The sequence below is a fragment of the Pogona vitticeps genome, chromosome 13 (genome assembly GCF_051106095.1).
Source record: "Pogona vitticeps strain Pit_001003342236 chromosome 13, PviZW2.1, whole genome shotgun sequence".
In the NCBI taxonomy this organism is placed as follows: Eukaryota; Metazoa; Chordata; class Lepidosauria; order Squamata; family Agamidae; genus Pogona; species Pogona vitticeps.
The window spans coordinates 11,318,361-11,342,081 of record NC_135795.1 but is presented as its reverse complement, the minus strand read 5'-3'; the positions used below and the strand labels follow the sequence as shown (position 1 = coordinate 11,342,081).

Genomic DNA, 23,721 nt, shown 5'->3' with positions numbered 1-23,721 from the left:
TATGGCTTGTCTTTAGTCAGTTTCTTTCTCCGGTTTCAGCTTTATGGGAATTCAGTGTTGTGGACTTCTAATAACAAAAAAGATACCACTTTAGATTATCCTTTACAATTAAACAATTACAGGATTTTCCCAATAGGAAATAGGTGTTGAGAATGTACTAATATAAACTGCAGCAGGAAGGAGAGGAAAAATACAGAAAGCGATTGGTAACAAGAAATTAGAGGAGACAACCCTCTGTCACTGACATTGGGAACTTTTCTCTGCATTGACTCAGGCCAGAGCGGGTAACTCGTGGCCTCCTAGATCTTGCTGGATTGCAACACACCTCAGCCTCCCCCCCCCATAGCATTGTCTGGTAGTGGAAGATGATGGAATGTTGCAGTTTAACAACAATGAAGATGCTGCCAATACAGTAGTTCACTATTGAGCAACTATCAGCTTGCCATTTTTATGCAGCTGAGTATTAATCGCAGAATCCAACTGAATATTTATGCCAGCATAAGTGCAATGGCGGAGTTTACAGTAGAAACAGCTGCTATTTAATGAGTCTCCAATTGAATAACGCAGCTGAAGTATCAGGAACTTGCTACAGTAATTGTAGGTTGCAACACTGCACTGACACTTGTATCAGTGCTTGGTTGGATTCTTACCAATATGTTCTGTTCCTTTAACAGTGTCATAAAGCTATTCAAACATAGTAAACACAACACACATGCCTATTCATGCTTGCCAGTACCAAAAAGAAACAAGATAATGTATTTTTATCCTGTAGGGCCATCCTGTACATTCCTGAGCAAGCTGCACAGTCCCAGGATGCCCCCCCCCCCCAAAAAAAAGGGAATGGTAAACAACTGAGTATTCACTACCTGGAAAACCCTGAAAAAAAGGATCTCCATCAAACAGAATTGACTTGATGATTATGATTGTTTCAGTAGCTTCCACATGGGCTGTTTTCCATTTAGCCATCTCTAAAATGGCACATAGGTTGTGACAGAACACAAGCTTACAGCCTGTGTTGTTGTTTTTTTCAACCTGGACTGGGGAAGTGAGCTATTCATACCACTCAAGCCAAGCTAGGTGTTTTCCATCAACTTTACCACAGCTTGTCAACAATGTTTCCTCTTCTATTGATCATGCCTTTATCAGGCTTCACTAATGAGGAACAAATTTATCATCCTGTTCCAGTTATGTGGCCGCCCTTCCGTGGGCACCCAGGCTAACCATCGACACGAAATTGATTTTTCAAACCAACAAGCCCACAAATGAGCTCCATGGAACTAATATGACTGTCTCACGTCTGAGGAGACACGCACAGAACCGCCCTGCAAAATGGCAATTTCATGCATTTGTTTAGGAGAAAGCCATTTTGAAGGACGGCTGACTTTACTTCTGAGGTGGCCTGACTAACAGAATATTCAATAACACCCCCCCTCAGGATCACACTCCACTTTCTTCCCGCCACTTCCCCCCTTCCTCCTTCATGGATTGCTGCCTTGTCGTGGCGAAGGGGCTTGAGTAACTCAGAGAAGCTATGGGCTATGCCGTGCAGGGACACCCAAGACGGACAGGACATAGTGGAGAGTTCCGACTAAACGCAATCCACCTGGAGTAGGAAATGGCAAGCCACTCCAGTATCTTTGCCAAGAACGCCCCATGATCAGAAACAAAAGGCTAAAAGATATGACGCTGGAAGATGGGCCCCTCAGGTCGGAAGGCGTCCAACATGCTACTGGGGAAGAGTGGAGGACAAGTACAAGTAGCTCCAGAGCTAATGAAGTGGTTGGGCCAAAGCCGAAAGGACGCTCAGCTGTGGACGTGCCTGGAAGTGAAAGGAAAGTCCAATGCTGTAAAGAAAAATACTGCATAGGAACCTGGAATGTAAGATCTATGAACCTTGGGAAGCTGGAGGTGGTCAAACAGGAGATGGCAAGAATAAACATTGACATCCTGGGCATCAGTGAACTAAAATGGACAGGAATGGGCGAATTCAGCTCAGATGATTATCATATCTACTATTGTGGGCAGGAATCCCGTAGAAGGAATGGAGTAGCCCTCATAGTCAACAAAAGAGTGGGAAAAGCTGTAATGGGATACAATCTCAAAAATGATAGAATGATGTCAATACGAATCCAAGGCAGACCATTCAACATCACAATAATCCAAGTTTATGCACCAACCAGCATTGCTGAGGAGACTGAAATTGAACAATTCTATGAAGATTTACAACACCTTCTAGAACTGACACCAAAGAAAGATGTTCTTCTCATTCTAGGGGACTGGAATGCTAAAGTAGGGAGCCAAGAGATAAAAGGAACAACAGGGAAGTTTGGCCTTGGAGTTCAGAACGAAGCAGGACAAAGGCTAATAGAGTTTTGTCAAGAGAATAAGCTGGTCATCACAAACACTCTTTTCCAACAACACAAGAGGCGACTCTATACATGGAAATCACCAGATGGGCAATATCGAAATCAGATTGATTATATTCTCTGCAGCCAAAGATGGAGAAGCTCTATACAGTCAGCAAAAACAAGACCTGGAGCTGACTGCGGCTCTGATCATCAGCTTCTCATAGCAAAATTCAAGCTTAGACTGAAGAGAGTAGGAAAAACCACTGGGCCACTCAGGTATAATCTAAACCAAATCCCTTATGAATACACAGTGGAAGTAAAGAACAGATTTAAGGAACTAGATTTGGTGGACAGAGTGCCTGAAGAACTTTGGATAGAGGCTCGTAACATTGTCCAGGAGGCAGCAACGAAAACCATTCCAAAGAAAAGGAAATGCAAGAAAGCAAAGTGGCTGTCCAACGAGGCCTTAGAAATAGCAGAGAGGAGAAGGGAAGCAAAATGCAAGGGAGATAGGGAAAGTTACAGAAAATTGAATGCAGACTTCCAAAGAATAGCAAGGAGAGACAAGAGGGCCTTCTTAAATGAACAATGCAAAGAAATAGAGGAAGATAACAGAAAGGGAAAGACCAGAGATCTGTTCAGGAAAATTGGAGATATTAGAGGAACATTTTGCGCAAAGATGAACATGATAAAAGACAAAAATGGGAGGGACCTAACAGAAGCAGAAGACGTCAAGAAGAGGTGGCAAGAATACACAGAGGAATTATATCAGAAAGATTTGGATATCCCGGACAACCCAGACAATGTAGTTGCTGACCTTGAGCCAGACATCCTGGAGAGCGAAGTCAAGTGGGCCTTAGAAAGCCTGGCTAACAACAAGGCCAATGGAGGTGATGGCATTCCAATTGAACTATTTAAAATCTTGAAAGATGATGCTGTTAAGGTGCTACATTCAGTATGCCAGCAAGTTTGGAAAACTCAACAGTGGCCAGAGGATTGGAAAAGATCAGTCTACATCCCAATCCCAAAGAAAGGCAGTGCCAAAGAATGCTCCAACTACCGCACAATTGCACTCATTTCACACGCTAGCAAGGTTATGCTCAAAATCCTCCAAGGTAGGCTTCAGCAGTATGTGGACCGAGAACTCCCAGAAGTACAAGCTGGATTCCGAAGAGGCAGAGGAACTCGAGACCAAATTGCTAACTTGCGCTGGATTATGGAGAAAGCCAGAGAGTTCCAGAAAAATATTTACTTCTGCTTCATTGACTATGCGAAAGCCTTTGACTGTGTGGACCACAGCAAACTATGGCAAGTTCTTAAAGAAATGGGAGTGCCTGACCACTTTATCTGTCTCCTGAGAAACCTATATGTGGGACAGGAAGCAACAGTCAGAACTGGTCATGGAAGAACTGAGTGGTTCAAAATTGGGAAAGGAGTACGGCAAGGCTGTATATTGTCCCCCAGCTTATTTAACTTGTATGCAGAATACATCATGCGGAAGGCTGGACTGGAGGAAGCCCAAGCCGGAATTAAGATTGCCGGAAGAAACATCAACAACTCCCGATATGCAGATGATACCACTCTGATGGCAGAAAGTGAGGAGGAATTGAAGAACCTTGTAATGAGAGTGAAAGAGGAGAGTGCAAAAAACGGTCTGAAACTCAACATCAAAAAAACTAAGATCATGGCCACTGGTCCCATCACCTCCTGGGAAATAGAAGGGGAAGATATGGAGGCAGTGTCAAATTTTATTTTCCTGGGTTCCATGATCACTGCAGATGGAGACAGCAGCCCCGAAATTAAAAGACGCCTTCTTCTTGGGAGGAAAGCGATGACAAATCTTGACAGCATCTTGAAAAGCAGAGACATCACCTTGCCAAGAAAAGTCCGAATAGTCAAAGCTATGGTTTTTCCTGTCGTGATGTATGGAAGTGAGAGCTGGACCATAAAGAAAGCAGACCGCCGAAGAATTGATGCCTTTGAATTGTGGTGCTGGAGGAGGCTCTTGAGAATCCCCTGGACTGCAAGGAAAACAAACCTATCAGTTCTAAAGGAAACCAACCCTGAGTGCTCACTGGAAGGACAGATCCTGAAGCTGAGGCTCCAGTACTTTGGCCATCTCATGAGAAGAAAAGAGTCCTTGGAAAAAACCCTGATGTTAGGACGGTGTGACGGCAAGAGGAGAAGGGGACGACCGAGGATGAGATGGCTGGACAGTGTCTGCGAAGCAACCAACATGAACCTGACACAACTCCGGGAGGCAGTGGAAGACAGGAGGGTCTGGCGTGCTCTGGTCCATGGGGTCACGAAGAGTCGGACACGACTAAACGACTAAACACACACACACTTTCCCCCTTCACTTCCTTTCAGTTCCTGTAGGGGTCGCTACTGCCTCACTCCGCCTCTGTTCTCCACAGAAGAGCCGCCGCTGCCAAAGACTAGTTGGCGCCATTTTTAAAGCTGAGGGAAAGAGGGGCGGAAAGGTAAGAGAAAAACGCTTCCTCGGAGGCTCTTTCCTGGCCAGGAGCGGGCAATTCCGCTCATTCCGAGACTCCTCCACAGAGTCTCATTTCTTTCTCTCAGTTGTTTGGTTAAGGCAGGCGGGAAAACCTAAAGGCGGCTGTGGGTGGGTGGGGGAAGAGGATGCCGGCCCGACAGCTTTCCCGCCTCCTCATATTTCCCTTCAGGCCGCCATCCCTCCGCCCGTCCTTTTCCTGTTGAACTTGCCGCCCTTTCCTCCGAGGGGGTGGTGGTGGCTGCGATCCTTCGCCTGGTTTGCGGGGCTGTTTCGGCTCTGGAGACGGTGGGCGACAGGGTGACCTTGCTTGAATGCCTTTTCCCCTTCAATTATATAAATATATATCCCAGAAGTGACACATTTGAGGCAAGCACCTTCCTTCCCGCCTTCCTTCGGCCGCTCCTCCTCCTCCTGTCTTGCTGACTGAAAAGGGGGGACTCAGGAAAGCAAGAGAGGGTAATCTCTGTATATTCAGTGAAACCAAGCCTATATATATGTGTGTGTGTATATATATAGGCTTGGTTTCACTGAGTATACAGAGAGAGATTACCCTCTCTTGGTTTCACTTAAATACTTCCAACTTCGGTCCCTGCCTCCTGTTAGAGGGTGGAAAAGAGCAAAGGGGTGGTTGACAGAAGTAAAGATCACTCCTGCAGGGACGTGTCTTCTTTAGAGCTTGTGGGTGGTGGTGGTGGTGGTGGGGTTGGGGTTGAGTTTCATGATGGAGGCATATTACTGTGTTGTGGGTTTAATGTATTTGTGGAAGAGTCTGATTTTATGTTCTACAGTGGGGTCTCTACTTAAGAATGTCCCTACTTAAGAACAATCCAACTTAAGAACAGCTCCATTTGCTAAATTTTGCTTCTACTTGAGAACAGAAATCCAAGATAAGAACAGGAAAAAAAACCTTTCCTGCTCTTTTTTTAACCTTAGGTCATCTTAGGTTAAAAAAAAATTCTCCCCCTAGTGGTAGAGTACGTATTAACCAGCTTTGCATTAGTTCCTATGGGAACTAATGCTTCAATGTACGAACGCACCTCTACATAACAAAAAAACAGCCAGAACGGATTAATTGGTTTTCAGTCCATTCCTATGGGAAATTTTGCTTCAACTTAAGAACGTTTCAATTTAAGAACACCATTCCAAAACGGATTAAGTTCTTAAGTAGAGGTTCCACTGTAATATTTTGTGAAACCTGGGTAGTTGTATTTACTGCTGCATTAGGATGCGTAACATCAGCCAGGATGCATGGTGGTGAGGGTGTAGTAGTACCGTAGTAGGTCTTAGGTTTGCCCTCCCAGTGCACATAAGCTCAGCGGCTTTGGCCTCTGGTTGCAGAAGTTGGGACTTTGATCCATAGGGCCTCTTCCAGCTCTGCAGTTCTAAGGTGATGATGGTGATGATTATAATGCATTGGGACACATACAGTGTAAAAAGACCAGTTTTCCTTGTATTACTCATTTCATTCTCAGCCCCTTGCAACTCCATCTGCTTGAGAGGGTCTTCTAACTCTTCAGGGACAGATTGAGATATGTGCAGGAAGGGGGGTACAGAGGAATGAGGATTTTACAGTAGTGTCCAATTCTGCTGAAAAAAAGGACATTGCTGGATTCAGCCCATGCTGTCCACAAAACGAAAACTATATTGTGCTTAAACTACACTAAGGCCTGCTAAGTAAATGCTGAAGAGTCAAAAGGCTGGGTTCCTTTGAAAGGATATTTTTTCTTGTAACTGAGAAAGTTATCAGCTCTGCAATTTTATGCATTTAGATCAGTGGTTCTTAACCTTTGTTACTCGGATGTTTTTGAACTGCAACTCCAGAAACCCCAGCCAGCACAGTTGGTGGTGAAGGCTTCTGGGAGTTGCAGTCCAAAACTCCTGAGTAACCCAAGGTTAAGAACCAGTGACTTAGATGAAAAATATACAGACATCTGAAGTCAGTGATGGTTGTTGAAACTTCATTCACATTTGTAACTGCTGTATCATTAGAATCCTCAAAATCTATAAAGTGGATAACATGTTTATAGAAACTGCTTCTACAGGTAATTTGCACTATCTTAAAAAGTACTGAAGAGATTCAAATGGCAATAAGATTATGTTCTATTTTTCTGACACTCTAAAAATTCATATTCAGCAATATCTTCTAAGAGGACTGTTGATATTTTGCTGTCGATGTCGAGTTTTCTCCTAATGTTCTCAAGTTATTTAAATTGCTCTTACTCTTGGGTCTTATTTGTTGGGTACAACTTTATATTCATTGCACTATTAATATTATAAAAGCTTTTAACATAGTTCTATGTTGTTGTTGTTTAGTCATGTCCAACTCTTGGTGACCCCATGGACCAGAGCATGGCAGGGCCTCCTGTCTTCCAAGCACTTATCATGCAACTGAAGAAAGAAATAATGAAAAGCATATGTGCCTTAAACCAAAAGAAGATTTCAACAAAAGTCGTAGTCCTTTTTTGGACGGTCACTTTATGCTCCTCTCCAACTGGCTGTAATTGCTGGATGTTACCCCATCATACCGGATTTGCTGAAATGCGCAAGAATTGATGACAGAGAGAAGTCAGGTAAAACTGCTCTTCACCTAGCTTCTCAAATTCTCAAACAAGAGGCAATTTAAATGTTACTCCATCACTTGTAATGCTGATCTGCCCTTCATTCTATGTTAATTTGTATATCGTTTAATGCTTTAAAAAAACACAACTCTTGAACTGGGTGGGAATCGGGGGGGGGGAGCTGGGTGGGAATTTGGGGGGGGGAGCTCTTTCGGCTCTCCGTGATCCCAATTGAGATTTGTCTGGCACCCACGCTGATGACCTTTTGGCGCCAGGTCAAAACCTTCCTGTTCCAGAAGGCTTTTAATTGAAATAATATCAACTGGGGGTCCTGATGGCAATTTTTAGAGTTGGCAATGAAAGAAATCCATCTGTGGAAAGGCTTTGGCCTCCCTCCTGGCAGCCCTTCCTGGCTTGCTGGCCTAATGGCATGCTCGTCTCTTCCTTTCCAGGTTTTCAAAGGTGTCAAGAGGGGGGCCGCCTCTGCCCCTCCTGGAGGCTGCCCTGTCGCAACAAAATCCACCCTGCGGAAGGCCCTGGGGCCCCATCCACCACAGGCGGAGCTGCGGCTGGGGAGCGCCGGTCTCCAGGTAAGAACCAGGTGGTCTCTAGGGAGCCGAGGGGGCCGTGGCCGGCTGGCTCGCCTGCAACGCTCACCACAAGCGCTCCATCTCGCTTTCTCTCTCTCTCCTCAGCCCCGCTGGGATCTTCTTCGCGTCTCTCTTCTCCCATCGTCAGGAGGAGCCGATGGGCAAGGAGGAAGAGGAGGAGAGGGCCACGACCCGACTGGGCATGAGGAGGAAAGGGACCAGAGCAGCAGCTGGAGGACGCCGTGGCGTAGGGGAGGAGTGGGCTGGACGAGGGACCCTCCGGCCAGGGCCCACCCCCACCTGCTCTAGCACAGTTCCTGGGAAGGAAGGGGTCCCGGGGTGGGGTGGGGGGGGTTCTTCATATTTTTAATTACTTTTTAATATAAAGTTTATATGGTGTTCTAAAAGTGTTTTGGTTGATGTCAGCCGCCTTGGGTCCCATATGTGGGAAAAAATAGCATATAAATAATATAAATAAAAGAATAAATATCATGGTGTATGTTACTTTGTCCTATTGTGTACATGGACTTGAAAGTAAGTTAGATGCTCTGTGTTTTTGGTTTCGGTCTCTGGCTTGGCGCCAGAGGTTGGGAGTTCGAATCCCCCCCCCCCGGGTGCCTCCTTGACGGGCTGGAGTGGATGATCCAGAGGGTCCCTTTCAGCTCAGCAGTTCTAAGATGATGAGGATGGTTCTTTCCTGGGATGCTGGACTAATCTTGCTTGCCCCATGGCCCTGCTGGCTGGAGATGATGGGACCTGTAGCTCAGGCGTTGAAATTAAACTGCCGTTCTCTTTCACTACAGGTTGTGAGGCTTGGACTGATGTGGGTTGTACTCCCACAACATCTACAACAGGCAGGGGTGAAGAGTGCAGCCCTCCTTCTCAGTGTTAAGGGAGCTATAGCTCCCATCAGCCCTGGATAACAACAAAGCAGTCAAATAAGAGTACTTGGCCCACACTTATTTATTTATTTTATTTTATTTATATCCCGCCTATCTGGTCCGGTCAGGACCACTCTAGGTGGTGTATTAATTGTAATAATAAATAATCATGTGTTGTCAAGTCAGCTCTGCCTTATAGTGGCCCTTAATGAAGGCTTAACAAAAGATAATCCAAAATCAGGCCTCACTTTTTTCTGATGTCCCTTTTGGTATTTGTCTTCTGCAATAATCCTGGCAGGCTTATGGCGACTATTCCTGTTTAGAAGCGTGGTTCACAATATCCTTTTTAAAAAAAGAAATGTCTACAATAAGCCTAATGCTATAAACCGACTTTTGTTTAATACAAAACGCTTGCTTCTAGAACAGGGGTCAGGAACTTTTTTACCTTTTACCCCCTAAAAATTCATCCACTGTGGCTCAGTTGCAACTGGGCTGGAAAAGGGTGTAGAAAGGGGGTGATTGGGCAGGCGGGGACCCCCCCTCCAGGCAGAGGAGGAGGAGGAGGAAGGAAAGGGGTTAGGGTTGTGTCCTCATTACCCCCAGGATTTTCATCTTTACCCCATTTGGGGTAATTTACCCCTGTTCCCAGACCACTGTTCTAGAAGGCTTAATAAATGCAGGAATACAAAGCTTGCGAGGATGGCTATTTCAGGAAAGGAGGAACTTTCTGTTCTAGCCGATTTGGCTATTAGTCCATCTAGCCAAGCCGTTAAGTACAGAAAATATTGGGTTGGGTAACCACTGGCCCCGTAATGTCCTCCTTGCCATGATAAATTATCTTTGTCCTGTCAGTTATTATTCTAGGGAAAAAGGGGGTTTCCAACACCATCCGGCCTGCCCCCTATGTTAGAGAAAGGCAACATTTGGCCACGCCAGATATTTTGGCTGAGTAACTCCCAGCACCAGTAACATATTTCAGCCTGGAGTTGGAGTTCAAGGTCAAGAGTTCTCGGCATAAAGACAAAAGCGTGGAACAAAAAACAACCACCACAAACCCCAGCATATTTTAACTTAAAGCACTTACTACTAGTGATGAGGTTTTCAGCGTTTCTAGATTACAAAAACCATCAGTCTCCATTCTGGGAGTTTCACCTCTCTTGCCGGCCCCTTACCTTACTGTGGCTTCTTTATTCATGGAAGCCAGACAGAAAGACCCTGTTTTCCTGAAAATAAGCCCTTGTATAATTTTTCAGGATGTTCATAACATATGTCCTGCCCCAAAAATAAGTCTCAGTTCAGTGAAACCCTGCCCTCCACCCTTGTGCAGCAACCAGACGAGGATGACACAACTGTATTTGAATAAATGTAGATGTTTGTACATTAAAAAAAAAAGACATCCCCTGAAAATAAGCCATAATGGGTTTTTTTTAAAGAGCAAAAATTAATATAAGACCCTGTCTTATTTTCGGGGAAATGTGGTATATACACCTGGGGAAACACTGACGCCCTGAAGTTCGAGTTCCCGGCGGGCGCTGCGGCCCTACGAGAACAAGCTGGCGTTCCTGCACCAGCTGGCCCTCTGGCAGCCCCGCCACGGCCGCCTGTACTGCTTCCGGGCCAACCCACCCACCACCACCGCCATGCAGCGCATCAAGGGCCTCACCACGGGCTCCCTGCCCACCTTCATCGACGCCAGCAGCAATGTCGCCTCTTATGCCATCCAGGAAGACAACCTAGTTTGGCAGCTGGCACAGAACGGTGGATGCCTCCAGAAAGGGTGGTGCTGAGGGTGACCCTCGCTTTCTGCCTCAGATGTCCTTATCCTGACGCCTGCATTGCACTTTCTTAAGGCCCAGAAAATGAGGTTGGTTCCCTTCTCTGCTTGTTGCATTTATCTTATTCCTGCCAGTTCATGGCGGCCTGCAGGGATTTCTCCATACCCGCATCTCTCTGGAACAAGTCCGTGAGTTTGGTCAGCCTGAGGACCTTTGACTGGCCCAAAGTCCACCTGGGAGTTGCGTGGCCAAGGAGGGAAATGAACCCAGGTCTCTCCACGCCTCGTTCAGTGTTCTCACGACTCACCCCATTGGATTATTCCTTGCTCTGGTTCCAAGGCTTTATCTGTGTCTCTGTTTCTCTGTGTCCCCTCCAGCTTCTTTCCTTCCTTGGCTTTCGTAGTGGCAAAGGGCTCGGTTTTGCACTGCAAATGTGCACCGTAAGGGCCTACCTCTCTAAGATAAGACAGGAGGCAGTGGGTGACTGATTCCTTGTATTTGAAACTAGGAAGGACCCTCTTGCAAGGCCAGGATGGGTGTCCTTTAGAGCAGTGGTCCCCAACCTTAGGCCTCCAGATGTTCTTGGACTACAACTCCCAGAAGCCTTCACCACCACCTCTGCTGGCCAGGATTTCTGGGAGTTGAAGTCCAAGAACATCTGGAGGCCCAAGGTTGGGGACCCCTGCTTTAGAGGAAAGTTGCTTTCTTCTCTTCTAGACGATAAAAGGAAAGACCTTGTTCTGGGGGTGGTGGTTTGGGAGGGGACTCTGCAAGTAGGCCAGGGGTTGGACCTGATGGCCTCAGCAGCCCCTGTTCAGATGGCTTGTGGTGAGGGAAGAGGCTCTTTCAGCTGCCCGTCAAGGGAGCGGGCTTCACGCTGCGCTGTAGCCTAAAGACTGGACACGGATGCGTGCAGGAGGAGAAGGAGCTAGCTTGTTTTTTTGGAAAGGGAGAGTGTGGACGCTGTGGGCCTGCTGCGTCTCCGCCAGACTCTCTTGGGCCACAGCTGTCGCTTCTTGTGCCTCCCAGGTCCTCATGCTGTTCCATGATGTTCTCAGTTCAAAGAGCCGACGGGCCGTGCTCGTGTGGGGCTGAGGCCTGGATGTTAGAGAGGGAGCCCTAGAGACGTTGAGGGAGGGTGTCAGCAGGGGAAGGGAGCAAGCCCCAGGGGCCCTGGACGAACCCTCCGCCTGGGCTCCCAGAAGAAGTCCGGAGGGATGAGGGGAAGGGAGGGCGGCTGGGATTTTGGCGTCCTACTTGCAGAAAGGAAGGTGGTCTTCATGGGAGACGACACCTGGGACGGACTCTTCCCCCGAGCCTTCTTCCGCTCATACTTTTCCCCTTCGTTCAGTGTGAAGGATCTCCACATGGTGGGTGATGGCATCTTGCAGCATCTGTATCAGACGGGTGAACTCTTGTCCTTCCCAGGGTGGGCCTGGGAATTGGCTCCCTCTCTTCGTGAGGCTGCTGGGCAGCCATTAAGACACCCAGGGCTGGCCGGGCGCCCCTAAGGAAAAGGGGGGGGCTGCTGGGTATCCTGGCTCTGAGGAGTTTCGGGCTTGTGTGTTGACAGCAGGACATGGAACTGGAGGATCCGGCAGGCGGGCCGTACTGCTCTTTTGACGCAGGTGCATGCTGGGCTCTGGCGCAGCACTCCTCGGTGGGCCATAGCTGATCTATGCTGTGCTGAGTCCACTTCTTTGTGGATTTCAGAGGCAGTATTCTCCCTGCCCAGGTGCTCTCTGGCCTGCCTTAGAGGGAGATGCTGCTCCTTCCTTCCTCCTCCTTAAGCCCACCAGAGAAGATGGGGCCAGTGCCCCTTTTCCAACAGGGGCCGGGGTTGCCTCCCCCCCTCCCCCCGGTGTCACCTGCTGATTCTCTGCCTTCTCTCTCTCTCTCTCACTCTCACTTGGGGTGCAGTGGAGGGTGGCCAGTGGGACCTGCTGATTGCCCACTTTTTAGACGTGGATCACTGTGGTCACAAGCATGGGCCAGACCACCCCGAAATGGCCAAGAAGCTCTCCCAGATGGATGCGACGCCCAGGCAAGCCTCCTGAGAAGGAGGAGCAGGTGATGGGAGCTCTTGGAAGGAAGAAGAGTCCTCAAGGTTTTTGCCAGGCTCCTATTCCGGGAGGCAGAGCCCAGATACTTCTGCTTACCCCACGGCCCCTCCGGAAAGAGCCTTCCGGGGAGGGACCCAGAAGAGGCTCTCTAGCTGGATTTGCTCCCTGACCCCTGTCCTTTTTGGCTTCAGCCAAGGTCCGCACTCCTTCGACCTGATGCCTGGCCGCTTCTCACTCCAGCGGGGCAGAGCAGCCACTCGGCCGGGGGGGGTGTGTAACCGGGGAGCTGAGGGTTGCCTCTCAGAGTGTGAGCCACTGGGCTCAAAAGCATGGATGCTCCGGAAGGTGGCACAGAAATAAGATGGCAGCGTGTCACGCTTGCTTTGAGCCGGAGGCTTGGCTGTGGCACAGAGAGGCAGCTGAACCCCTCTGCTGTTGATGGACAGGTCACTGGTTGACCACCTGTCGAATGACGCGCTGCTCCTCGTGGCAGGGGACCACAGCGTGACCGGGACCGGGGACCACGGCAGAGACAGCGAAGAGGTCAACACAGTGCTCTTTGTGTCCAGCAAAGCCCCCTTGTTCCAGAGCCCCCCTGCCAGAGGTGAGCAGCCAGACAGGTGCCTGCGCGCCCTCGGGAGTCCCACTGCCCAGAGTCTTGCCCTTCAGCCCCTTGGGGGGGGTGCTGAGGAGGTGGGGTGGATGCCCTGCAGTCTCCAGCCTCCCACGAGGGGGCAGGAGCAGTCGTGCGCAAGGCAGGAGATGGCTGCGGGGTTCACTTCCCCACCCCACAGCTGATTCCTGTTGGGGGGCTATTCCATGCTTGCTACCCCTTAAAGCTGGGCAGGTGAGAGCTGCTCCCGATGATGCCCCCGGGCGCTGGGTGGGCCTTTGGACGAAAGGACTGGTCCCAGCCCCCTCCCCCTCCTGAAGATGGGTCGGGTCATCCTCACCCTTCCATGGGATACCCCTGGGTTAACCCCTCTCCACGGAGGAGGGGGCCTGGCCTCGAGGGCCCAGGGAAGGAGGCCCTCGGCTGTTTTACAGGTGGACCGCTTCCTGCGCTCCTACTCCCTGGTGGCCCAAGACATCTTGGCAGAGCAACTGCGGCGGCTCTGGGACCGCTTCTCGGCCGCCATGGAGGAGCCGGCGTGACTCCTGTCCCAGGCAGCTTCTCCGGGGCTTCCTCAGCTGGAGAGTCTCCGAAGCCGCTTCTGGCAGGACCTCCAGGACGCGTGGGCCGTCTGCGGCGAGTCTTGGGCCCGCTTCCACCTGGTCTGCATGGTGGCTGGCTGTGGCCTCCTGGGCTCCTCCTGCCTGCTCTGCTGGCTGGCCTGCTGGGCTGAGCTTTTCGTACCGCCACCTCCTCGCCTACCCTCTGCTCTCGGGGGGTGGCCGGAGCGCCTCTCCTGGAGTTTGCACACCTCTCCAGGTGGGCCAGAGTGGACCTCCTCCTGTTCTCTTCCTGGGGAGCCGCGGCCTCCCAGTTGGGGTTCTTCTGGCAGCGCTGGGCCAGGCGGACCCAGAGACCTCCACGGGCAGCACCCACCCTCCGTTTGCGGGGCCCAGCCTGAGCGAGAGGTGGCGGGTGCGGCTGGGGCCGGCCCTGCCCTACGGCCTCCTCTTCCTGCGCTGCGGCACCATGCTGTCCGGCAGCTTTGTGATGGCCGAGGCCCAGGTCGCCCCCTTCCTGCTGGTCTCCTTGGCGCTGAGGCTACACTGGCAGGGTGCTCTGGAAGGCTCGCCCCTTGGCTTGCCGGTGCTTTGGCTGCTAGGGGCCATCCTGGCACGCATGCGCCTCTCGGGGCTTTTCCAGCAGTGTTGCAAGGAGACGCCCAGCAGCCAGTCCTCCCCGCTCCTGGCCACACTCTCCAGCCTGCCGGAGCCCCAGGCGAGAAACCTCTACGACATCCTCTGCTTGGCGGGGCTGGCTGGCCTGGTGGGGGCCACTACGGCAGCCTCAACCACCCCAGCGCCCCCTGTGCCTTTTGCTGGGGGTTCCCTCTGCTGGCCCTCTGGATCGGTGGCTACTGGGCCGTGACCTCGGGGGGCCGAGGAAGCGCTGGCCAAGCTGCACGTGTGGGTGCAGCTGGCGCTGGTGGCCTTCCCCCGGGGTCTCTTTGGCCTGGTCGGGGCGGGCCTCCTCCTCAGGGACCCGGTGACCGTCTTGGTGAGGGACAGCCGGGAGCCTGCGTGAGCCGAATCCCTGCCACCCATGTTGTGGTCTGAAAGTCCTGTCATCAGAAGGTCTCTAGAGTCACCTTGTCTCCCTCGCCCGTTGATGCCGGAACAAAGCCAGGTGGCCAATAGTTGCCCCGCCTGTCGCAAGCCTCTCGCTGGTCTTCCCCGAGGAGGACTGCTGGGAGGGCCCTGTTCATCTTCTCCGGATCTCTGTTCGTTGCATCCGAGGCTTCTGGCTCGTTTCATGGAGGCAGGCGGGACCCCAAGTGTTCCTTGAGGGGCTGCTGGTTGAGTGTCCCTGGCCAGCTGCCTATTGCCTTCTCTGTCCATTTCCTGGGCTCCCTTCTTTAGAGCTGCGCCTGCAGGGTGGCACAGCCTGGCTCCTGAAAGAGGCTGGAGAAACGCAGGCTGTCCTTCCTTTTTCGCCCTGACGGTCACCAAGTGGCCTCGGGCCAGTCACGGCCTCTGAGCCTGACCTGCTTCAGAGCACAGGTTTGTGGGGAAGGTTCAGTAAGGGCAGGCAGGGCCCGCAGGGGAGGAGAAGGACCGTCTTTGGGTGGGTGGGCAAAGTCTTTCGCTGCTCCTTTTGCCACGTCACATCACGCTGTCAGCCACCGGCTAAGCCTTTGGAACCGTCGTGGTTTGGTATCCCTTTTTTAAAATTCTTATTGTTTGACAATGTTATTCCTGTTCTCCATTATCGGAATGTTGCTTGTACGTTAATGGGGAGATGTAGAAGTCTACAAACTAAAATGCACAGCATGTAAAAGTGCCGCTCCTCCTCCTCGCTCTTTTCAGATGCCTTCGTGGTGTCCTGGGGGGCTTCCGTGGCCTGGGCTCTGGCGCCCGCCCAGTTTTTCTGTGCCCCAGGACGCCAGCCCGTCTTCCCCACCATCCACTGGAACGCAGCCTTTGTGGGCTTCCAAGAAGGGCACGCTGGCAACGCCCTCCCAGCCCTGCTGGTTTGGGGTCAACACCTTTGCCTCCCAGATCCTCTTTATGGGTGAGTCCCCGGCCGGCCTTTCTGTTCCAAGCTTAGGAAGGGCCACGCGGCGGCTGTCTCGGTGGAGCTGCGTGAGTCCTTCTGCTTTCTCAGCTGCTTGGCGTTGGGGTGGGGTGGCCAACGAGGAGGGCTTCCATTTGGGCTCCCCTTCCTCACAGAGCCCCACCTGGGGAGATGCATCCTTTCCGTCTTCTGGAGAAGCTTGCATTGGGCTGTGCAGAACATTTCCTCCTGGTTTTGAGGCTGGGCTCCCCTTAAGACCAGGCTTGATAAGTTGGTATGTTTGTGACTCCCTGTTTTCTCTCTCAGTGACCCCCCCTTCTTCCCCCTACCCCCTTGTTTTTCCTCTCCCGAGATAGCTGGCTGCTCTTTGCTTCTGCTGTGGCCGCCAAAGGCAGGAAGCCCAAAGGAGAGACTCAAGGGAGGAAGGAGCAGATGATGGAGATGCGGCTTCGGGAAGCCCCAGAGAAGTTCTCAGCGGCGCTGCTGCAGTTGGGGCTCAAGGACCTCCTTGCCCTTGGAGTCCAGGTACCTCCTGGGAGGCGGACCCCTGGGAAGGCTTTGCCCAAAGGGAAGAGGACACCCCTGAGGACGGCAGTGGCTTCGTTTCGGAAGGCTCGGCGGGCTGGCTGGCGCGTGATGGGGACAGCAGCCTTGCGAAGCCTCCGTCTCGGAGACTGTGAGGGCTGCCTAGGGGAGAAGGGAGGCAGAGAGGATGTGAACCAAGTCCAGCAGGAGCATGCGCTCCCCTGTGCCAGCGGGACAGGAGAGAGCAGAGAGGACTGCAGGCAAGCCAGTGGGGCCTGGTTTCGGTGGGCAGGCTGGCTGCTGGGGCACTTCCCTCCAGATCCATTCCTGCAGCCTGTCTAAGCCTCAGCATGCATGGCAAGTGACCGGGGGCAAGGGTCCAGTGCCACCTGGGTAACTTGATAGGTCTTTCAGCATGCAGTTTTTTTTCACTTGGGAATTTTATCCTAGTTACTTATTTAGAATTATCTCTTGGTATGGGCTGTCAAGTCGCTTCTGACTCAGGCTGCCCCTATGAATGAGTGACCTCCAGAAAATGTCCTGTCTTCAACAGCCCCTCTTGTAAACTCAAGGCTGTGGCTTCAGTTATTTATTTATTTAAAATGTATTTACCGCGCCTTCCTCCTAAAAAGGATCCCTGGTGACTTATGAAAGTCAATCCGGCTCACATCTGGTCTTCGTCTCTTTCAGCTGCCTTCAGCTTTTCCTCGCATTATTGTCTTTTCCAACAAGGCTTGGGCCTGCTCTCTTTCATAAGGAGGCAAAGCAGGCCACAAGGAAAACAGTATGAAACTTGAAAGGATTTAAACAGTACAGGATTGTGTTTAATACACAGAAGAGGGCTTAAACCTTGAACCGTGAAACTGCACATACGACGCAGACCTCAGCAACCTCTTCAAGCTTTAACCTTTGTTTCAACCTGGTGGCAAAAGGAAATGGTCCTTGGCACCAACCAGGCCTTCCGGACAAAAGCTTTCCACAACCAGAACCCTCCCTCTTCTCCCCTGAGTAGTGGGAGCTGAAAGAGGCAAGCAGGGGTCTACATGATCAGGCTGGTCATGTATAAGGGAAATCATTCTGTCCAGTAACCAGGCCACGCCAGCATCATGAATCATCTTCAGCATCTTGAGCTGTAACTGGAAATGAATTGGTTGCCCATGCGATCCTTTCAGAACGGATGTCGCCTGGCTCCTGTCCCTGCTCGAAGCCGAGCTGCTGCAAATTGTGCTCGTTGCAGGATCTCTCCGGTCTCCAAGAGGAGCCTCACGAAGAGTGCGCTGCAGCAGTCTAAGCTGGAAATGACTAGCGCATGAGCTAAGGCGGCCAGGCTGACTGGACCTAGGAATGGCCATCTGTGGAAGACCAACCAATGCGAGCCTGAGGCACTCAGTACCACTGAGTTCCCTTTTGGCCTCCTGCATCATCCGTGTTTTTCCAGTAGCAATGTATGGAAGGGAGAGCTGGACCATAAAGAAGGTTGAGCGCCGAAGAATGGATGCTTTTGAATTGTGGTGCTGGAGGAGACTCTTGAGAGTCCCTTGGACTGCAAGGAGAACAAACCTATCCATTCTGAAGGAAATCAACCCTGAGTGCTCACTGGAAGGACAGATCCTGAAGCTGAGGCTCCAGTACTTTGGCCATCTCATGAGAAGAGAAGACTCCCTGGAAAAGACCCTGATGTTGGGAAAGTGTGAAGGCAAGAGGAGAAGGGGACGGCAGAAGATGAGATGGTTGGACAGTGTCATCGAACCTACCAACATGAATTTGACCCAACTCCGGGAGGCAGTGGAAGACAGGAGGGCCTGGCCTGCTCTGGTCCATGGGGTCACGAAGAGTCGGACACAACTTAACTGACTAAACAACCACACAAATCATCCCTGTTCTGAGTGCTGTAGCTTTGAAAGCAGCTTGGAAAAGCAGCCCTAAGGCATCCAGATATCTCACTGTAAATGTGCCATGCACAAAGCCAAGCCGTAGGAGGGCGAGGGGCGGGGGGAGGGGACGGTGTTTCAGCAAAGCACAAAGTCCCTTCGTTCAGCTAGTGTCACCCCTTTTAGCCATGCCGTGGCTCCCTTGTGTGCGCCCAGCCTGATGCTGTCTCCCTGCATCCCTCCCTCCTTCACTTTTTCCAACAGATTCTGGATTGTGTCCTGGCAACCATTATCTTCAGAAGACATCTTCTGATTTGGAAGGTCTGTGCCCCAAAGTGAGTAAGGTGTAAGGCCATATGGTGATATGAGGTGGGGGTGGTGCTGGAGTTGGGCCGGGGGTGAGTGGATTCAGGGGCACGGCAGTCGCCCGTCAGTTGCTTCTCTTCTACCTGGCCAGCGAGGTGCTTTGCCTGTCTTGGCTGCTCTGGGTGCTTCGGACTGCAATTTAAGGCCCTTCAGGCAGGCGAGCAAAGGACGAAGAGCGCAGTCCTTCTAGCAGGCTTGAACCAACCTTCCAGGTCTCTGGAGCTGCAGAGCCCGAGGCTGGGAGTTCAAATCCCCCTCCCTGTGCCTCCTTGACAGGATGATCCAGAGGGACCCTTCCAGCTCTGCCATTCTATTATTATTGTTGTTGTTGTTTATGTCTGGGTGGCCCCTGCACTGCTTTTCCAGGACAAGGGAGAATGGCTGCTGGAACAAGCGGCTGATTGGAGCAAGGGAACTCTTCAAGGGACAAGAACATGAAGCGTACAACTCAGAGCACCAGGGAGTTACCTTCATCCCCCCCCCCCAGTCTTTGGAGCTGGTGCCCCCAACCAAAGGCAGAGCTTCCCCCTCCTCGACCAGGTCTAGGACCCCAGGCAAGGAGTGCCGCAACACAGGCGCTGAATGCATTCTGCTCGTGGTCCCTGGAGGCGAGTGCCGAAGGCTCCTTCTCCTACCAGTCCGCCCCAGGCCCGGCTGGCAGCCACTGTCCCATAAGGGTGGCCGTCCTTCCGAAAGGCAGAGCCAAACTCTGCCCGGACCTGGCTGGCCTCTCTGCTGTAGCAGACCGTGGGATGAGGAGGAGCCGGAGGCTGACCTGCTGGTGGCCAGTAAGGCAGGCTGACTGGGGTGGTGGCATTCGCCCCCTTCTGCTGCTTCCTCCGTTGGTGGTGGTTCTTGAACCTCCAGGCTGGGCAGCTTCCTCTGGCAACACCAGCCCCTCGACCCCGTGCCCGGTCTCTGGATCCCAGGGGCGTCTCACCTCCCGTCCGGCGGTTCATCTTTAAGGTAGCAACAGCCCGTCCCGGGCCTGGCCGCCTACCCTTCGGTCTTCCTCAAACTGCGCTGCTTTCCTCTTCCAAACCAGGTCCCACCACGGCTACGCCTGCGGCCTCGAGAGGGTCTCCTGCCTCTCTCTGGCCGTCGCCCCAGCCCAGAGGGTAAGGAGGCAGTAAGTGTGGGTCAGGAGTCCAGCCGTGCTCTCTGAGAGGTGGTCAGCCCACTTTTGCCGCTTGGGGGGGGAGAGGGGGGAGGGGAGACACCCTCACCAGTCCCGCACTATGTATTTTAGTTTGTTTTCTTTATTAACCCACTGTACAGGTCTGAGTAGAAGCCATGAGATGGCTTTTAAAACGCCTCCCACCGTCCAGTTGATTGTTAAGTTCCCAGATGACCTCAGACTGCAACTCCTGGGAGCCTTGGCCACAAGCTGTGCTGGCTAGGGTTTCTGGGAGTGGCGGCTCAGCAACCTCTATGGGGGACCCCTGGCGCTAGAGGGCTTCACATGGGTTGTCTTCCATGCCCGTCATGGGCTGCCCAGGTGGCTGGTCCCTGATGCGTTGCTTTTGTTTTTCCACCAGGTTGCTCTTTGAAGCCCTGGGCTTTGTGGGCATCGGCCGCGTGCTGTGGGTGGACTGTGCCGTCAGCGCATGGTTCAAGCGGGTCAACCTTGCTCAGTCCAGGTAGTGCCGGAGCAGGAGGAGAAGCCGGCCTCCAGGGACTGTGGAGTGGCTGGCCAGCTCTTCCCATCGAGACCCGAGTCTCTTCCATCCCCTGTTCTGGACCCGATGCTTCTCCCACCTGCTCTCAAGCAGGGACTGCTCTGCCGGCTCTTCTGCCTTGCAGGGAAAGCTTTTATGGAGGCAGCCAGTGACCGTGACCTCACCTGCCGCCTGGGAAAAGTCTGTGGATCTCCTGTGAAACAGCCCCTTGGGCCTCTTTCCCCAGCAGGAAGCTTGCTGGGATGTGGGAAGAGCGCACAGCGCAAATCCTTGCAGAGGGTGTGGGAAGTTTTGCTGGGCGTCCGATCTCAGGACTGCCCTTCCCTCTGGTGGGCGACTTTTCAGGACTACCCCCTTGATGAGTCGGAAAGTTTGAGCCCCCTGCAGACGTGTGTGGGGAGGGAACAGCCTCTTCCCGGAGAAGAGAGGATGAGAGAAGAGGCCAGGCTATAGGTCATAAAAGCCCTCTGCATGCCCATCGCTGGTCAATTGGGCAGGCAACAGGGAGCACCAATGGCCTGGCCGGCTAGTTGGCAACTAAGTGCTCTTGCATCTATTTTGGTTTCAGAAATCTATACTTGCCTTTTTGCAATGAAAGCTCGGCATCCCCAGTTTCCTCAGTGGGTGGGTTGGTGCCTGCCTGGCAAAGCAGACAAGATGCTGTGCTGCCCGCCCTGAGCTGCTCCAGCAGGTTTGAGACAGCAGAGGTTTTCCATTCTTTTGTGTGTGCGTGTGCGCATGGAGGTCTGAGATTGAAAAAATAGTAGAATTGTATAAAAGAAAGGCAAATATTGGTTCAGACATGACAAGAGCCTTTTATCAAGAACTCTCAAAGCAATATACAAACACCTTTTTGTTAAAACTACTCTCTTTTACATGAAACCACAATAAACTCTTTCTACAATAAAAACAAAAACACATGAACGTTATTTCAAAATACCTTGTTTATGATGATCTTATCATTACATATTAAAGGCCTCTGGCAGGAAAAAAAGAGGCTCCAATTTCTTTCATATTTATACAGAGAAATAAGTTTTATCATGATAGCTCATGATTATATAGTATGTTTATATATCTGTTCTCATGATTTACTGTAGCTTCAGGTACAGAGTTTTTATTTCTACAATGAAAAACATTGTATACTGAATTTAGATTTCTTTGGTAAAGGACCATTATGGTCTTGAGATATTGTGGGCAAACAATAAACATTTTTTTCTCGTTGCTTCTCTGCTTTTCTAATTTCTGCTGGCCTATTTTGGGGGGATTCCCTTTTGGCTTGGTCTGGAGTTAGAAACACAATGGGCAGCCATCATCATCCTTCCAAATGTTCAGGAGTGGTGCTGCAGGTAAACAGATGAGTTTCGTGGATGCTCCTGTCTTCTGACTCTTTTGTGCTTCTTATTCAGCCTTTCTTCTCCCACGTCCTCACAAGGCTTGCCAGTCTCGGTGTGTGTATTGCTTCTGCCTCTCCCTACAGGTGCTTACATTCATAGAATCATACAATAGTGAAATTGGAAGGGGCCTATGAGGCCATCAGGTCCAGCCCCCTGCTTGATGCAGGAGTCCAAATCAAAAGATATCTGCCAGGTTGTTGTCTTAAGTTTCTCTTGAATGCCTCCAGTGCTGGAGCACTCGATACCTCTCGAGGTCAATGGTTCCATTGTTGTACTGCTCTAACAGTTAGGACGTTTTTCCTGATATTCAATCAAAATCTGGCTTCCTGTAGCTTCAGCCCATTATGATGTGCCCTGCACTTTGGGATAATCAAGAACAAATCCAGCCCCTCCTCTGTACAACAGCCTTTCAAGTATTTTTAAAGTGTTATATCACCCTTCTGTCTTTCTCCCGGCTAAACATTGTGTATCTGCCTAACACTTGATCTGTCCAGCCCACACTTAGTTAGCTTGCTAATCAGGGTATCATGAGGCACTTGGTCAAAAGCTTTGCTAAAGTCAAGATATACTATGTCTACAGCATTCCCTCTGTCAGGGAGGTGACCTGATCAAAAAAATGAGATCAGGTGAGTCTGGTAGGATTTGTTCTCAACAACTCCAAGTTGGCTTCTAGTTATTACTGCATTGTTTTCTAGGGACTTGCGTAGTGCCCATTTCATAATTTGCTTCAGAATTTTCCCCGGGATTGACGTCAGGCTGACTGGCCTGTAGCTACCAGGTTCCTCTTTTTCTGCCCTGCCAGCTCTACCTGTTCCTGGGACTTGGTCCTGGAGATCATAAGAGGAAAAGCCTGAGATCTTTTCTGACTTGGATGCTGCAGAATCCAGTCGCTCCTCCCCAGGATTGCTTTCAGTTCTGCGAGAAGGTTTGGTACGGGCTTTGAAAGGGACGGGGGCCTGCTTCCCTCCTGTACTTTGGCCATCACTTCCAGGCCAACTCTGCTCTCGGATCTCCCTTAAACAGCCCCGATGGGATCCGAGTGATTTCTCTGAAGCCCTTTTAGGACCCTGCAGGATGTGACCATCCAGGGACACAGGGGTGCGCCTCTTACATTGTGAGAAAGAAGCCTCTTGCTCTTTCCTTCATGGCCCGTTCTGAGGCACTCGAGCGAACGAAACCCCAACGTTGCTTGTCTTAAAATGAATGGAAGCACAAGTCTTTGGTTTCAAAAAATGGGGAAGGGGTTGTTAAAAGAGGCGATAGTATTGTTTCTGAGCTTCACAGGAGTGGTTTGATTGTCCGCGCCAGAAGTCAGGATGGAACTGTGGGCTGCAAGTCATTGGAGAAAGCTGTTAATGCTGTGTTGATGTTCGAAAGGGACGCTATCACCCGATGCAGAAGGGTACAAAAATCAAAACACCTTGGTGATGCAGTTGTCTTGTTTGGGTAGAAAACAGGGAAATTGGCATGTTTTGACTCTTGCCAGTCAGGCCAGAACAGGAATTTCTCCCTGGTGTTTCTTCTCCCACGGAAAAAAGCAAAGCAAAGCACCTCAGCGGGCAATCGCCAGTGGATAAATCACAATCGCTTGGAAGGCCTGGCGCCGTCTTCCCGTGAAGCAGGTGGCCAGGTATTACCCACCAGGTCAGGATCTAGCATTTTGTTCTGTCCTCCTGGCTGTTTTCGCCCACTGTACCTCACAGAAATCAGGAGGTGCCTCGGCTCAAATAAAGAGCCATATGGGGGACATGCTTGTGGTGGCCCCGCCTGCTGCTTGGACCCCTCGCAGGTGAAGACCGAGCTCTACAGCTCGCTCCAGGCTTCCAAGCCAGCCCTCTTGGGCGAACCCTGATCTGGTATCCCTTTCTTTCTCCTCCAGAAAGAACCAGGATGGCCTCGGGCGAGTTGCTTGACCATCTGTGCTTCCAAACTCTTTTGACTGGCCAAGTTTGCTACCTTCTGTCCC

The 23,721-nt window shown here is 51.2% G+C and overlaps 1 long non-coding RNA gene and 1 pseudogene across 1 annotated transcript; both read left to right on the top strand.

Annotated features, from left to right (window-relative positions):
- Positions 1-4,712: 4,712 nt before the first annotated feature.
- LOC140702602 (uncharacterized) lies at positions 4,713-8,506 on the top strand. Its single transcript, XR_012081808.2, has 4 exons — positions 4,713-4,831; positions 7,180-7,436; positions 7,877-8,014; positions 8,120-8,506. It is a non-coding gene; the product is annotated as an uncharacterized LOC140702602 (long non-coding RNA).
- A 1,088-nt stretch (positions 8,507-9,594) lies between these two features.
- LOC140702576 (GPI ethanolamine phosphate transferase 3, catalytic subunit-like) lies at positions 9,595-21,277 on the top strand (annotated as a pseudogene).
- The last annotated feature ends 2,444 nt before the right edge of the window (positions 21,278-23,721 follow it).